Raw genomic sequence first — 14609 nt, 5'->3', positions numbered from 1 at the left:
AGGATGTAGAAAGGGAGATGAATTAGGAGGTTACTCAATACTCCAACAAAATCAAGGACTCCATAGAACCAGCCTCCTCACACCCACTGGACTGAGGTTAAAGGCCCGTCCTGTGTACCCCCTGTCCAAAGGCACCAGTGGTGAGTGGAAGTGCCACAACAGCTGCAGTGAGGAGGGTCCCACGGGGCAGGGAATTTGGCAGGGGGAGGGTGGAATTTCTACTTCAGAACACCAGAAATGGAAATTGGCCTGTGCCAAAGTTTGGATATTGTTTGATCCAAAACACATAAGATGGATTCAAAAATATTAGAGGGCTCAGATCCTGAATTCCTGTCCAGGCCCATATCTAAAAATAAAATACAGACAAGACATTCCTGATAAATTGTTTCCAATAATAATTCTGATCTGGGGCACCAAGTGTGGGGGTCACTCAGAAAAGTGACTGCAAAAAGGGCATATTTTTACTCAGTGGCTTGGTTCGTTGGGCCTTCACTGGTGTTACATGTGATTTACATCAGTATAAGTGAGAACATAATCTGTATTCAGAGTTTTATCTACTACCTTTGGTAGTAAACATTTATATTATGGTAGTGCCCCCAAAGCCCCAGCTGGAGATGGAGTCCCATTGTGCTGGGTTCTGTACTAACATGGATAAAACGATCCCTGCCTTGCCATTCTAAGGCAGGGGTGGGCAAATTGTTTGGCCCAAGGGCCACATTGGGGTTGCAAAACTGTAGGGGGGGCGGGTAGGGAAGGCTGTGCCGTGCCAAACAGCCTGGCCCCATCACCATCCACTCCCTCCCACTTCCCGCCCCCTGACTGCCCCCCTCAAAATCCCTAACCCCTCCAACCCCCCGTGCTCCTTGTCCCCTAACCACCCCCTCCCGGGACCCCCCATCCCTAACTACCCCTGGGATCCCACCCCCTATCCAACACCTCCTGCTCCCAGACCCCTGACTGCTCTGACCCCTATCCACACCTCTGCCCCTTGACAGGTCGCCTAGGACCCTATGCCTATCCAACCCCTCCTGTTCCCTGTCCCCTGACCCCTATCTACACCCCCGCCCCCTGACAGCCCCCCCCCCCAGGACTCCCATGCTTATCCAACCTCCCATCCCCCCCAGAACCTCTGCCCCATCCAATCTCCCCCTGCTCCCTGTTTCCTGACTGCCCCCTGGGACCCCCCCACCCCTTATCCAACCCCTCGGCCCCTGTCCCCTTACCATGCTGCTCCGAGCAGCATGTCTGGCAGCCGCATAGCCTGGCCAGAGCCAGACACACTGCCGCGCTGCCTGGCAGGAGCACGCAACCCTGCCACCCAGAGTGCTGCCTGCGCCGCTGTGTGGCTGTGTGTGTGGGGGCAGCGGGGGAGGGACCAGGGGGTAGCCACCCCGGCCGGGAGCACAGGGGCTGGGCAGGACGGTCCCGTGGGCCGTAGTTTGCCCACCTCTGCTCTAAGGAAATGTCGTCACTGCAGAGTTAACTCAGGTGACCAGCACCCAGGTTAGCCTAGCCTAGCCTGGGTGTGAGCAACTACATTGCAAAGCCATATCTGAGTCATGGAGTTTCAGTCCATGCTGGTGCTGTACTCACCTCTGTGAAGTACTAGGACTTCTCGGGACATCCTATGGTTCTTTGTGCTGCAGTGAGCTGAGATTCTCTATGATATTTTGCCAGTGCATTGTGAAAGAACTTATCTGTCCTTGTGGGCACATAGGTGGGGGGAATTGTGGAAGGCATTGGAGGACTATCAGAACTCAAGTGTTTTAGCCTGCTTTCTCACTGCAAAGTGGGCAGGTTATCAGTGTAAGGGAAAGTGAAGCCCAAGTTCTAACCCATACACTCAGCTGGGGAAGCTAGTTTTGGTTTAAAGGACCATCAAACATTGGTGAAAGGGGTTTGTGTGCAGACAAAAGGGATGTTTGGGGCAACACCAATGCCAGAACTTGAGTCAACTCTGCAATGAAGTCATACCCTAAGAGACACAAAATGGACAAATAGGTAAGGGTCAGAACCATGACATACAAGCAAGTGACAGGGGTGGCTCTACTTTTTTGCCTCCCCAAGCACAGCAGGCAGGCTGTCTTCGGTGGCATGCCTGCAGGAGGTCCCCGGTCCCGTGGATTCAGCGTACCCGCTGAATTGCCGCCAAATCCGCGGGACCGGTGGACTTCCCACAGGCAAGCCGCCGAAGGCAGCCTGACTGACGCCCTTGCAGGGACTGGCAGGGCGCCCCCCCGCAGCTTGCCGCCCCAGGCACGCGCTTGGAGTGCTGGTGCCTGGAGCCACCGCTGGCAAGTGAATATGGTGAGGAATTGGCACAAGTTAGTGACATGTTTTATTGTAGTGGTTGTTTAATTGCTAGAAAGGGGGTGCGGGAAGTGGCAAAAATAATTTTTTACTGTGCTTTCCTCCTGCTAGGCCTGCAGAGCTAACACAGCTAAAAACATAAGAAAAAGGGCAGGAGTCTGTTCCTTCCTATGCAACAAGTGAGATACAGCTGTGTGTACCCCTGACAGGCAATGAGGTTGCCCTGGTTGAAGAGAGACCAGATTTTGTCCTTTATGGCTGGTGGTGATGTGTGAGAAGGAAGGAGTCTGGCTTGTCGCTCCTAGCCCAGGTTGAGTTTGCAGAGCTGGGCAGGCAGCACGCTGAACAGCTGTTTTATCATGCAAAATATGTTCATTTTACTGTAATCTTGTATTCTCACCTGCACTCCCATTATTTGGTTTGTTTCCTTGACTTGTTGCATTCTATCATTATATATGTTAGACTGAGCTCTCTGAAGCAGGAATTGTCTGGCTTATGTGTGTTGTACAGTGCTTAGCACAACTGGGCCCCCATCCTTGTTTGACATCTCTATTTACTACAGCAATATAAATAATAATAATGCACATAGTGATAGGTCTGGCAATGAAAACAATTTTTTTTTCCTGTTTAATCTGCACGTTTGTCATTGAGACTCAATAGCCATTTTCATATTGGTCTGATTTTTTAAAATGGTGTTTGATGCTCTGGGTCAAATTTTGTGCTCACAATTAATTGTCGATGCAACTAAATGAGGCTCCAACTAGTAATATTTAAACACCCCACAACCCTATGGGGCCTGCAATATCAGTCACAATCAGAGCATCTAGCACTTCCCACCCTACTAGTTCAGAAGCTATACATTTGATATTAAGTACTTGTTGATGTTTATGAAGTTCCAAGTGAGGTGCCTACTAGGTGCTAGGGAAACCGTAGTTTTGTTCTGTCAGATACATAATGAAGGCAAGATTCAGACTAGAGGGCCATGTCAGGTCACAAATTAGAAATTCACTCCATGCAAGTGTTCATGTAAAATTCATTTTTTCAGTGAAAATTCCTATCAGTAATCTCATTTGCTAGGATATTCCAAAAGGAGTGTGAACAAAACTAAAATGATATGTTTTAAAATTGGAAAGAATATTCTTTTTGCACTATTCATTCATCTCTAATAGTGATAGATAGGGTTACCATATTTTGTGCCTCCAAATGGAGGACACTCCACGGGGCCTCGGCCCCGCCCCCAGCCCCGCCCATGCCCCCTCCCCAACTCCGCCCCCTCCCCAAAGTCTCCGCCCCCTCCCCTGCTTCCCGCGAATATTAAATTCGCGGGAAGCCTGAAGCTGGTAAGGGGGGGTGTGGGGGGAGCAGGCGCGGCCCAGGCTGGCCCCCCGGCAGCGCCAGCCTGGGTCGGCTCGGGCCCTGGGGTGCCAGCCCTGGCCGACCACCCCCAGCCCGCCCAGCACTGCCGGCCCCCGGCGGCCCAGCGCACCCCCCCCGCTATCCCGGCCCGGCTCCCGGCCCCGCGGCCCAGCGCACCCCCCGGCAGCCCGGCCCCGCGACCCCGGACCGGCCCGCGGCCCCGCGCACCCCCGGCTTCCCGCCCAGCCCCGCGGCCCGGCGCACCCCCCCACTACCCCGGACCGGCTCCCCGCCCGGCCCCGCGGCCCGGCGCACCCCCGCTACCCCGGACCGGCTCCCCGCCCGGCCCCGCGGCCAGGCGCACCCCCCCGCTACCCTGGACCGGCTCCCCGCCCGGCCCCGCGGCCCGGCGCACCCCCCCGCTACCCTGGACCGGCTCCCCGCCTGGCCCCGCGGCCAGGCGCACCCCCCCGCTACCCCGGACCGGCTCCCCGCCCGGCCCCGCGGCCAGGCGCACCCCCCCGCTACCCCGGACCGGCTCCCCGCCCGGCCCCGCGGCCCGGCGCACCCCCCCGCTACCCCGGACCGGCTCGCGGCCCCGCGCACCCCCCCGCTACCCCGGACCGGCTCCCCGCCCGGCCCCGCGGCCCGGCGCACCCCCCCCCCCGCTACCCCGGCCCGGCTCGCGGCCCCGCGCACCCCCCCGCTACCCCGGCCCGCGGCCCGGCGCACCGCCCGGCTCCCGGCCCGGCACCGCGCCCCCGGCTCCCCGCCCGGCCCCGCGCCTGGCCCAACACCAGGCCCCCGGCCCCGCGACCCCGGCCCGGCCCCGCACCGGCCCGGCCAAAGAGGCCCCGCCCGAGCCCTCCATCCCTCCCTCCCGATTTTCCCGGACATGCCCGGCTTTTGGGGATTTCCCCCCGGACGGGGATTTGAACCCCCAAAAGCCGGACATGTCCGGGAAAATCCGGACGTATGGTAACCCTAGTGATAGAGGACTCTGTGCTATTCGAATCGACACACAGTACCAAGGTTATGAATGCTTGTAGTCATATAAAGATTCCACTGCACTTTTTAAAAGAGGGAGGTTGTTAACTCTGATGTCCTAGTTACATTTCAGCTTGAGTAATTCAATTCTTCATACTTAAATTCACTTTACAATTTCAGGGGATATGGGTAGTTCCAGTAATTAAGTGTTGTGTGCCGTTACACAGCTGCCATTTTCCACCCCAGAGTTAGCTTCAATTAGTGGCATATATAGCACGTGCAGTCTATAAAATTGGACCCATTCTCTAAGCTGCACAAATTGCCCCCTCAGTGGCATGGGACTCCATGTGACTTGTGCAGCTGTGGATTCGCCACCCAGGCAGATTTTCCATCACAACAAGGGTCTGCAGCCCATGTTTCAGCAGCAGGCAGTGAATCTGTCCCTTAATATTTACATAGGAGTGTGTGACCTATGTTGTGTTTTATAAATAGAGTTTGGGTGAAATTTTTCAGGTGAAGGATTTTTATTTTTATTTTTATTGTAAAAAAAATGCAGATTTGGGGCAACTGAGACATCTTGTGAATCTGTGTTGAATTCACCAAATTGATTCAGTTTGAAAACAAAATTCTGAAAAAAATTGAAACATTTTGTTTGACATTTTTGAAATGAAATCTTTGAACTAGTGTTTCATTTGACCCAAAACAATTTTTTACCGTTAGGCCAGCAAACTGAAACATCACTTATTTGCTCTGTAGTTCTAAACACTCGTGGTGCAGTGAGAAGTCACAATAGACTTAAAGAGAATATGTCACTACATAGTAATTCTTGAAGAGGTATTGCAATCTATACTTCGAGTATATATGAGTGCAAAAAACTCAAATTTAGGAAGTTGTATCAGGTACCAACCTGTGTGATATGTTACTGGCCTGATAGCAATCCTGCTTGTGATCTCACAAATGCTAGTGTAATCTCGTGTTACACCGCTATGATGCTGGTGTAAGTGAAAGCAGAATCACGTCATCCACTTTCAGTAAACCAATGTAAATCCAAAGAATTCCACTGAAATCAATCTGGATGTAAGCTGGTGTGCATGAGATCAGAATCTGGTCCATATACTATAAACTATGCCCAGCGACACCATATATGAGCATTTATTAAGCGTTTAGCTCTGTAAGTTTGATCCTGGACTATGTCTGAGATGTGATTGGTGCACATTGGGAGCAAAGGTGATTTTATGTTACCTTTACCCTTCCCTGATTGCTAGCCTCCAGCCCTGAGGCTGTTCTAATCTATCCTCATCTGCTTATGTCTCTAAAAAGCTGTTCCAGGACCTGGGAATTGCCACGGCAAAGAGATACCCTGGCCATGCTCCCTTGCCCTGGATATCAGCAAGGGTAGGAACTTAGAGCAGAGTAGCAAAGGAGCCTCCACAGCATCTCTACACCACCTGGGGATTCCTCCTGGCTGGAAGAATCTTCCAGAAGCTACTTAAACTGGCACTGTGGACCTTTGAGTAATAATGGGGCTGAGAATCTGGCCCCATAGGAGCAAAATGGAAGCAGTGTGTACTAATGCTGCATTAGGTACCCCTATGATAGACAGAATGACAACATGACATATCAGTAGAAAGAAAAAGGCCTCAAAGTGTTAGTACTGCTTTCATAGCTACTGAGTTACTGTACCTTATGCTTTGATTGAGGGGATGGTTGGGAAGATGAAGGCACTGTGTGAAGTACTAGGCAATTAGGCTGTGTTTTTTCTTACAGTAATACTAGGTCTAACTGTAGGATCTGACAGGTGTTATTTTGAAGTAGCATTGCAGAACTCAATGAAATTCTGAGAGTGCAAAAAATTCCCAGCGAGTGTTCTGTCTCTGTCATGCTGCAAGGTTTCATTAATAAAAGAATGTAGAGGGTACTCTTACTGACAACTGCATGTTACATCTTTGTTTCTCTTACCCGTTTTTTCTCCCAGAAGAATCTTAGGAACCACAATGACTATTGAGCTTACTGCTCTTTGTCATAATTTTATGAGCTCAACACTTTGTAGAGATCCTGCAGGAAAATAGCATTACCATTATCTGTCCAAAAAAGTCTAGGTTGGAGGGGTGGAAAATGCTTGAAACAATAAAAAGAAAACCAGAAAAATGTATTTTACCCTAAACATCTGAGCCAGGCAGCTCAGCTGCCCTCTATCATGACACCAAAGAAAGTATAGCATTACCCTGGTAGTTTAATCTGTACTATTTACATTTACAAGTGAGGCATCATATTTCTTGGTCTTTAAGTGATCTTTAACCCCAAGGGAAATAAGCCCCATACAGAGTGGGAGGAAAAATGGTCTTGTTGGGGTTTTATTGTATGGCATGCTTGTCTAGCCAGCCTTGTTAGTTGTACAGAATGTGAAATATGAATGCTGTCTGTAAGACAGGGAAATGGAGATGCAGGGGGTGGGAGGGGGAAGTGAAAATGGAAAATTTTAAACATTAAAGATTTTATTTTTATTCAAGCACAAAAATCTACAATTGAAATTGTATTTCCACCCCAGCCACCCTTTTATGGGATGTTGGATGCTTAAGGCTGTTTGTATAATTGCTTCTTGTAAATGATCTTCTACTCTGCAACACTTTCCTGTAAACCACTTTCCTTTGCCATCTGTTATCCAGTTGTTTTAACCGGGTTTCCAGTATTTGCATCAGTCATTTACAAGAACCTTTTTAACTTCCATAAAATGAAATAATTGAAGCCTATCTTCTTGACTTCTGATCATTTACTTGATATGTGCTTTGAAATCAAGGGACTGGAGGTTGAAATGCAGCATGTGATAAAGAGACCGGGATTTTGTGAAACTGCACTTGGTAATCTAAAATTATCAAAGCTCTTCTTTCTGAAAGCATTGAAATGTATGCCTCGCTGGAGAAAGTGGATTGGTAATTGGATATAGAGTCTTTTGCCTCTAGGTCACTTTGGTATGAAAATCATTATCGACTAATGGTAGGTCAATGGCTGATGTAAAACGAATTGGCAGTCTTAGTTCAGTTTCTAGTGGAAAGATGTCCACCCCACTGGTGGCACTGACTAGCAAAATACAGGAGTCTCAAGAAAGAGAGGGCGAGGATTAAATGGAAGGTTCTTCCAGAGGGAAATGAGAATCACTGACAAACCACAGCTGGACAAATCCTGCTGGTTGTGAACTTGTGTCAGTCCCAAGTAAACAGGCTTAATATAGATGGGTTTCACCATGGTTAAAGAGAGAAAATCCTTCTCCCAGGTCCAGACCTGAAATAAGGCTGAAAATATGGCCTCAAAACTCTATAGTTTCTGTTCCCCTCCACTGGGTGTGTTTTCACCACATAGTTATTGAACCACCAACAGTGCTCACCCTCCCTATAAGTCCCGCTCACCGCCATCATGATCTCACTGCAACTGGATTGGGGTCCCCATGGGTCCCAGCTTTGCAATGTGCAGGGGGTGCAGAACCCCCAACCAGGGTTCCTACATCTCCTCCAAACCCCGTATACCAGGACTTCCCCCAGTTCTGCTGTCTATTGACTGGTATCACCTTAAGGGAAAGGAGGACTAGATTTGCCCTATGATTTGTATAAAACTAGGAATTGGCAAATTCACTCAAATGCTGTGGGTTTGGAAGGTCAGCTTGAACTTGGAATATTACTGGGTTTCCATTCTGAGTAGGGGAGCCTACATGGAAAAAGAACAGAGAAGAGGAGAAAGAGAGAAAATAATTCAGTGAAACTTTAGGGTGGTAAGTAGAGCCAGGGAAAAATAAATAGAAAGACAGTTTTTTGTTTCTTTGAAGGAGCAGACAGAAAAAGGACCTAATGAAAAATTAAATATAAGGCTTATGTTGGGTATTGACTATGCTAGCCTAGCATCCAGGGGGTTCTTGTCCCTAATTCATAGAGCAGACTTCCTTTAAGCTGGAAAACAGATTCTTGTTTTGTCATTCCTTTTCTTTTTTTCTTTTTAGAATAACATGGATTTAAATTACAGGGAATAAAATTGTTCACAAATTCAAACTAGTTCTGTGAAAAACAGGATTATACAGCTCCATTGGGTTCACTCACCCCTTTTATAAAATATAATAGAAGGGTTAGCACTGCAATGGCAAACTGTACTAAGACTGAAAATCTCACCCATTTATGTATGTAAACAATACATGGCATATGATGGGTAAGCTCCTGGCTAGAGCTGGTTGAAATTCCGAATTTCTGTTCCATAGGAAATGCCAACATTTCAAAAAATCTTTGTTCTGATTTGGAACAAAACCTTGAAGTCCCACTCTCAGGGTGCAGTTCCTTTGTCTTGCACTGCCTTGTGAGAGCTGTGACCCCACAGTCCAACTGCCTAAGTTTTGTGACTAGTGATGGCTCCACCAAACTCCTCAATATTAGCTTAGCACACCCTTATCCATCTTTCCACCTTGTGCGCACTCTGGCTTGCTGTTCTCCTATTCATGGACATGTGGTAATGGAAACAAACACATGCTTTGCAAAGGGTTCCAAAACCAGTCACTCTTACTTTAGATAGCACAAGAAGTATACAGATCCACACAACAACAAAACACCTACATACCATTTCCTCCCTCATTTTCTTTACCACTTTGCAGTGTTCTTCAGGAACTGGGCTAGTGGAGTTCTAAGTTCCGTCTCTGGAACTTCACTCCTCCAGATCAGGCTTATCTTCCAATTCATGGAGTCCGCTCCCTCTGTCTCCATCAGCCAGCTTACTTTGACCTTGTTCGGTCATTCCATCAAAGATGTTCCCTCTGCTTCCAAAAGCCTATGCCTTTTATTCACCCAGTGAGTCCTTCTTCTGAGTCTTCTCCTGAGTCTCTCTGGCTCTATGGTTTTTAAGATCCAGCACTAACATCTTATCTTTTTGCTCGGCTTCTGAGGAAATTCTGTTCCTTCACACCCCAACCCTGCAGAAAAGTTGGAGGAAATCGGTTCTCCTAGCTTCAGCCAACACTTGTCCTAAGGTGCTCCCATTTGAATGGGCAACCATCAAGGTTTAACAATCCTCCATTGTATGTAACACAGCCCTGAAAACAGATGGCAGATTCCACATGCATTTAGGCATTCGATGACACAGCAATTTCATAAAATCAATCAGAATTCATAAGTTGTACATATGTTCCCACATCATCACAAGGGCATTTTTGTGCTATATAAACTATGCAAATTATATTACTATGAAAGCTAATATATTGGGGAAAGCATATGATTTGATTTTAAATTAGAGCCCCACATTTGAGCCTGAAAAGTCTGATGTAAACAGACCATCTCTGGACTCTCAATCTCCCATCATCTGGCATTCAGCAAATATTTAGGATCCAGTCCTGCTCCCAGTGGAGTGAATGGGAGCTTTGCCATTGATTGCAGTAATAGCAGAGACAGAATATTTTGGAAAACAAGGTATCCCTGTGATATTCCCAGTGTAGCTGAATCAATAGGAAAAATAGAGAAGGAAGAGGGGATCCTTGAGCAGAGAAAGCACCAGCAGGAGAAATAAGAAAAGAGGTGATGGGAGTGGCAGGAAAAAAATGTAAAGAGCAAGAAAGAAGCAGTGAAGTAGAGAAGTGAGCAGAGAGGAGAGACAAATATAATAGAGAGTGGAAACTGACAAACAATGAAAGCAAAATATCAGAGATATGGAGGATTAGAAAAACAAACAAAAATGCTTTTATTGAGGACTCACTTACCTACCATCTCATCAGTGCTGCTGACCTACACAATTTTGATCTACTGACACACCCTTATTTAAATGTTCTGATTATTTTCTTTTGTGTGTGTTTCTATCCCAGTGAAATCTCTTCTCCCAAGAGATTCCATGTACTCAATTAGAACTAAGCTCAACCTCTTACACAGGGCTCACTGTACATTTACACAAGGTAGAAATTGGGTATAAGAATTACCATTTATACCTCTGCATAGGCTACCCTTGCTATCAGACCCTGAGTGGCAGGTCAGGGGAGAGTAGCTTCACTGAGGGTATAAGTGATCGGAGAAACAAGGCCTATTGGTCAAATTCTGTTTTCACTGACACCAGTGTAAATCCACAGCCACTCCACTGGCATCAGGGAAGTTTTTCTGGATTTACACTAGTCTGAGAGCAGACCTGTGACTTTAACCTGTTATTGCCTCTGCTGAAATTTTTAGGCCAGTTCCTCAGCTGGTGTAAAATGGTATGGTTCCTTTGAAAACAATGGAGCTAATCCTATTTACATTAGCTCAGGATCTGGCCCTTTATACTTACTGTTATCATCTACTGTGATTAATACAATTTTATTTTTGTTTTTGTTATGGTCTTCACAAATCTCTAAACACCAAAAGAAATCATGCAGCCACACTCTTTGGTCTTATGAAAGTGGAATCATATCACCTTATCCTATATCTTTTAAATCATCTTTCTGTGAGTCTACAAGTCTAATCTGAAGTTGCCTTCTTGGTTTTTGAAACCCTCTGTGGAGCTGCTGCACTTTATGGTTAACCTCACATCCTCCTATCTCTTCTCTGTTTTCACCCTGAAACTCAGCTCAGATAGTTCTCCAGCCTCTGTCTGAACTCTCTTCTCCACTCCAAGGGCCAGATCTTCAATGGAGCAATACCATTTTTCATTAGCATTTATTTCCTCTCTTCAAATCTGACTTTAAACTTCTGATTGGTTTTAGTCTATGATTTGCACTAATGTCCAGTCATTTTCCCCTTCCTCCATTACTGTATCTTTCTGTTCTCCCATCAGCATAAGCAGACTTTGTGAATACTTGTATGATTTTAACCACTTTCAAATTTCATCTTCCTTTCATTGTTATTGTACTCCATCTCCATATATCACTTCCCTTTCTGCACGTATGAGTTGTTGTTTCACAACCTTGCTAACTACTTAATGTTTGTACAATGCTTTTAAAATGTAAATTACTATATAACTGCCAGATACTATTACCTCTATACCTCTCATTGCAAAAAATTTTCTCACACTGTGTGCCAGATCCTCAGCTGATGCAAATTGGTATAGTTAAGTGCTATATAAGGATACATGAAGGCTCAGTCCCTGCTCCCCAAAGAGTTGGCAATCTAAAGATGTGAAGTTTGTGGATCAGGTCCATCTCCAATTTTATTGTATTGAGCAGACTGCCGTGTAGCTTATTAAAGTCTAAAGTTTGCATACTTTTAACCATTTTAGACATGAAATTTGGGTCTTTTTGTTCACACATCAAGGAAGCTAACTGCAAAGACTGGTAATTACATGGAAACTACCTTAGGAAAGAGGTAGATGCAGGCAACATCTGAAAGAGGGAGATGCAGATATAACATGGGAAGAAATACATACTGTGTTGTAAGACAAATAAGCTTAATTAATTGGTCCCTAATGTAATAAAACAATTCACCCTGGGAGTTGCAAAAATACTTCATACTGAGAGCTTAATGTAATTTGAATTGGCAGTTCCAGGGTAAATCCAGAGGAGACTCAGAAATAGTCAATGCTAGTTTTGAGCTTGGCTATTGCACTAAGACAGCACTAGATTGTCTAGTACAGAAACTTCCTAAGGTCTGTAATACTGAGACATCTGTGGGGGAGGGGGACTCTTTCCACTCATTTTCCTCTGTGAACTCTTGTTTATTGGCAGAGTTAAGAAAGTATCATTTTTGCCTTAAGAACTCTCAATATTGCTGTTCCTTCTGCCTTTATAGGCTCCATCTGCAGTGGTCAGACTTCAAAAATCTCTTCCATTTTCAGCAATATTGCCAGTTCCTGCAGTATGGTCATTTCTTGGGGAATATTCTTAAACCAATAGAATCCTTCAAAATAGAAAACACTTTTTTTGAATGTGTGACCACTGTAGCTAGATATGAAGAAGACCTATTAGACCTTCAAGTTTGTCTCTCTGCTATGCCAGGAATAATTCACCCAATCAAAGCCTTATCAGACTTTTAATGGATAATGCACTGGATCCTAGCTAAAATATTACTAAAAACTATTCAGTGATCTTCCTATCAACCATGAGTCCAGGTAGACAAACTTAGGGCTGATTCTGAAAACACATCCTCCTGTACTGGAGTAAATTAATGGGGCTTTCTGCAAGGTGTAAGAATTCACAGACTTAAAGCCATTTGCAAGATCAGTCTCATGAATTCTGATTAATTTATAGGTAATATTAGCCCTTTCTAACCGAATTTGACAATTTAATTCATAAGCCATCTTGATGTGTTTATTTGCCTCTTGAGAGATCTTGAACCAAATGTCTTTAGTTCTACTCTATCATTCTTTCTGAATTCCAATGACTTCCAGGAATTTCAGGCCTTGTTTTGGACTTTTTGACCATGCCCAAGGTATATAAGCTTTACTGGACCTCAGCTGTCTGACACTGGCCTCTCTGGGAAGCTCAGAAATAAGGAAACATTTGCCTTGGTTGGATTTGGCAGCATTAGTAGTAGACCATGAACAAGCCTTCTGGATGTTCCCCACTTGGTGTTGAATGGTAGTCTGACTCCATAACTTTTGTACCTGTAATTTTGTTTAGTTAAACTGAAATCTGAAAGCAATCTAAAGGTATTTTGGGAATGATAATAGTTTTGTCAGGTCAGGGTCTGAAGGCTGCCTAGATTGACAGCTATTAATAATCCAAGCCTTCGTTACACTATTATTGTTTATATTATTACAGTAGTAAATAGGGGCCCTAACCAGATTGGACTTCTGTTGTGCTTGACGCTGCACAAACATGTAGTAAGAGGCAGTGTCTGACCTAAAGAGTTTATAGTCTAATGATAAATTGGGCTTTCATCTTACTTGCCTGGGCAGGGAACTAAAGGGAAAGTAGGCTCCATCTCCATGTCTCTGCTCAACTGAATGAAACCTACTTGGGTCCAGATCTACTGCAAAGCACAGCCCCTGCTCTTTAGATATTCCTGCTAGGAACAAGTAGGCTGAGAGAGGGCAGAGTCTAGGCGCCAATCCTCTGCTCATTGGCCAGAACAGAGTGGCAGGCATGAGGTAGGAAGCAAGCAACGGCTATAGCAACTTACTTTACTGCCAGAGCAAGAAGGGAGCAGAGGAAAAATTGGGCCTCAAAGGGATGTGTCTGTGGCCTCCTAGGGCTACTCCTGGGGTGGTGTAGTACACACTGCTCTTTGTTCAGGGCCGGGGCTAATGGCAGAATTTAGCCCAGCTTTTGAGATGGGGGTGTAACAAACAGAGGGAGAAGTGGGGGCAACAATAATAATACCTTTTTTTCAAATTTGTACATGCCAAGGTAGATTTATTTTTCCAGATAAATAGAGATATCAGTAGCAAGACTATCCAAAGAAAGTGAGAGTTTGGTCTAGGGTTAACAGTTTTGGTGTTGGAGATATCCAAAGTATGTTCTATAGCACAATGTAATTAGAGCTTGTATATTTCCATTCTGCCAATGAAAGTCTTGAACTGGATTTATGAAAACATCAGAAACACCAAATTGATCATCAGGAAAAGGATCAATGGATTTTCCGGGTGGAATAGAAGGAGATGAAGAGATGTTTAGTTAAGTCCAACTCCAATTTATTTGTTTTGCTTCCATCAATGCAAATACAACATTCATAAAATATTCACTAAATGCAAGCTAAGGCCAGAAGATTACTGCTGGCACCCTTTGCTATGTGGAAACCAGCCAGCCAATGGGAAAGGCATGGAAGCAGCTTTCTGGGCCTTGCACCCGGTTGGATGCCACACTGTACCAGTCAAAAACATTCTGATCTTATTCTGCCTCACGGACTGCAAAAGGAGGGAAAGTACATGTGCCAGGTGCTATGCATCTTCAAAGAGGATACTGCGGAGTTGCAGCCAGAGAACTAGAATAACTCCTTGCTCGAGCTGAGTTTCTCTTCCTTAAAATAAGTTACTCATCTATGAGCGGCCCTCATCCATTCCCCACAGGCACAACGCCCCTCTCAGATTTGGTA

Source organism: Malaclemys terrapin, chromosome 1, assembly GCF_027887155.1.
Source record: "Malaclemys terrapin pileata isolate rMalTer1 chromosome 1, rMalTer1.hap1, whole genome shotgun sequence".
Taxonomy (NCBI): domain Eukaryota; kingdom Metazoa; phylum Chordata; order Testudines; family Emydidae; genus Malaclemys; species Malaclemys terrapin.
This window is presented reverse-complemented; position numbering follows the sequence as displayed.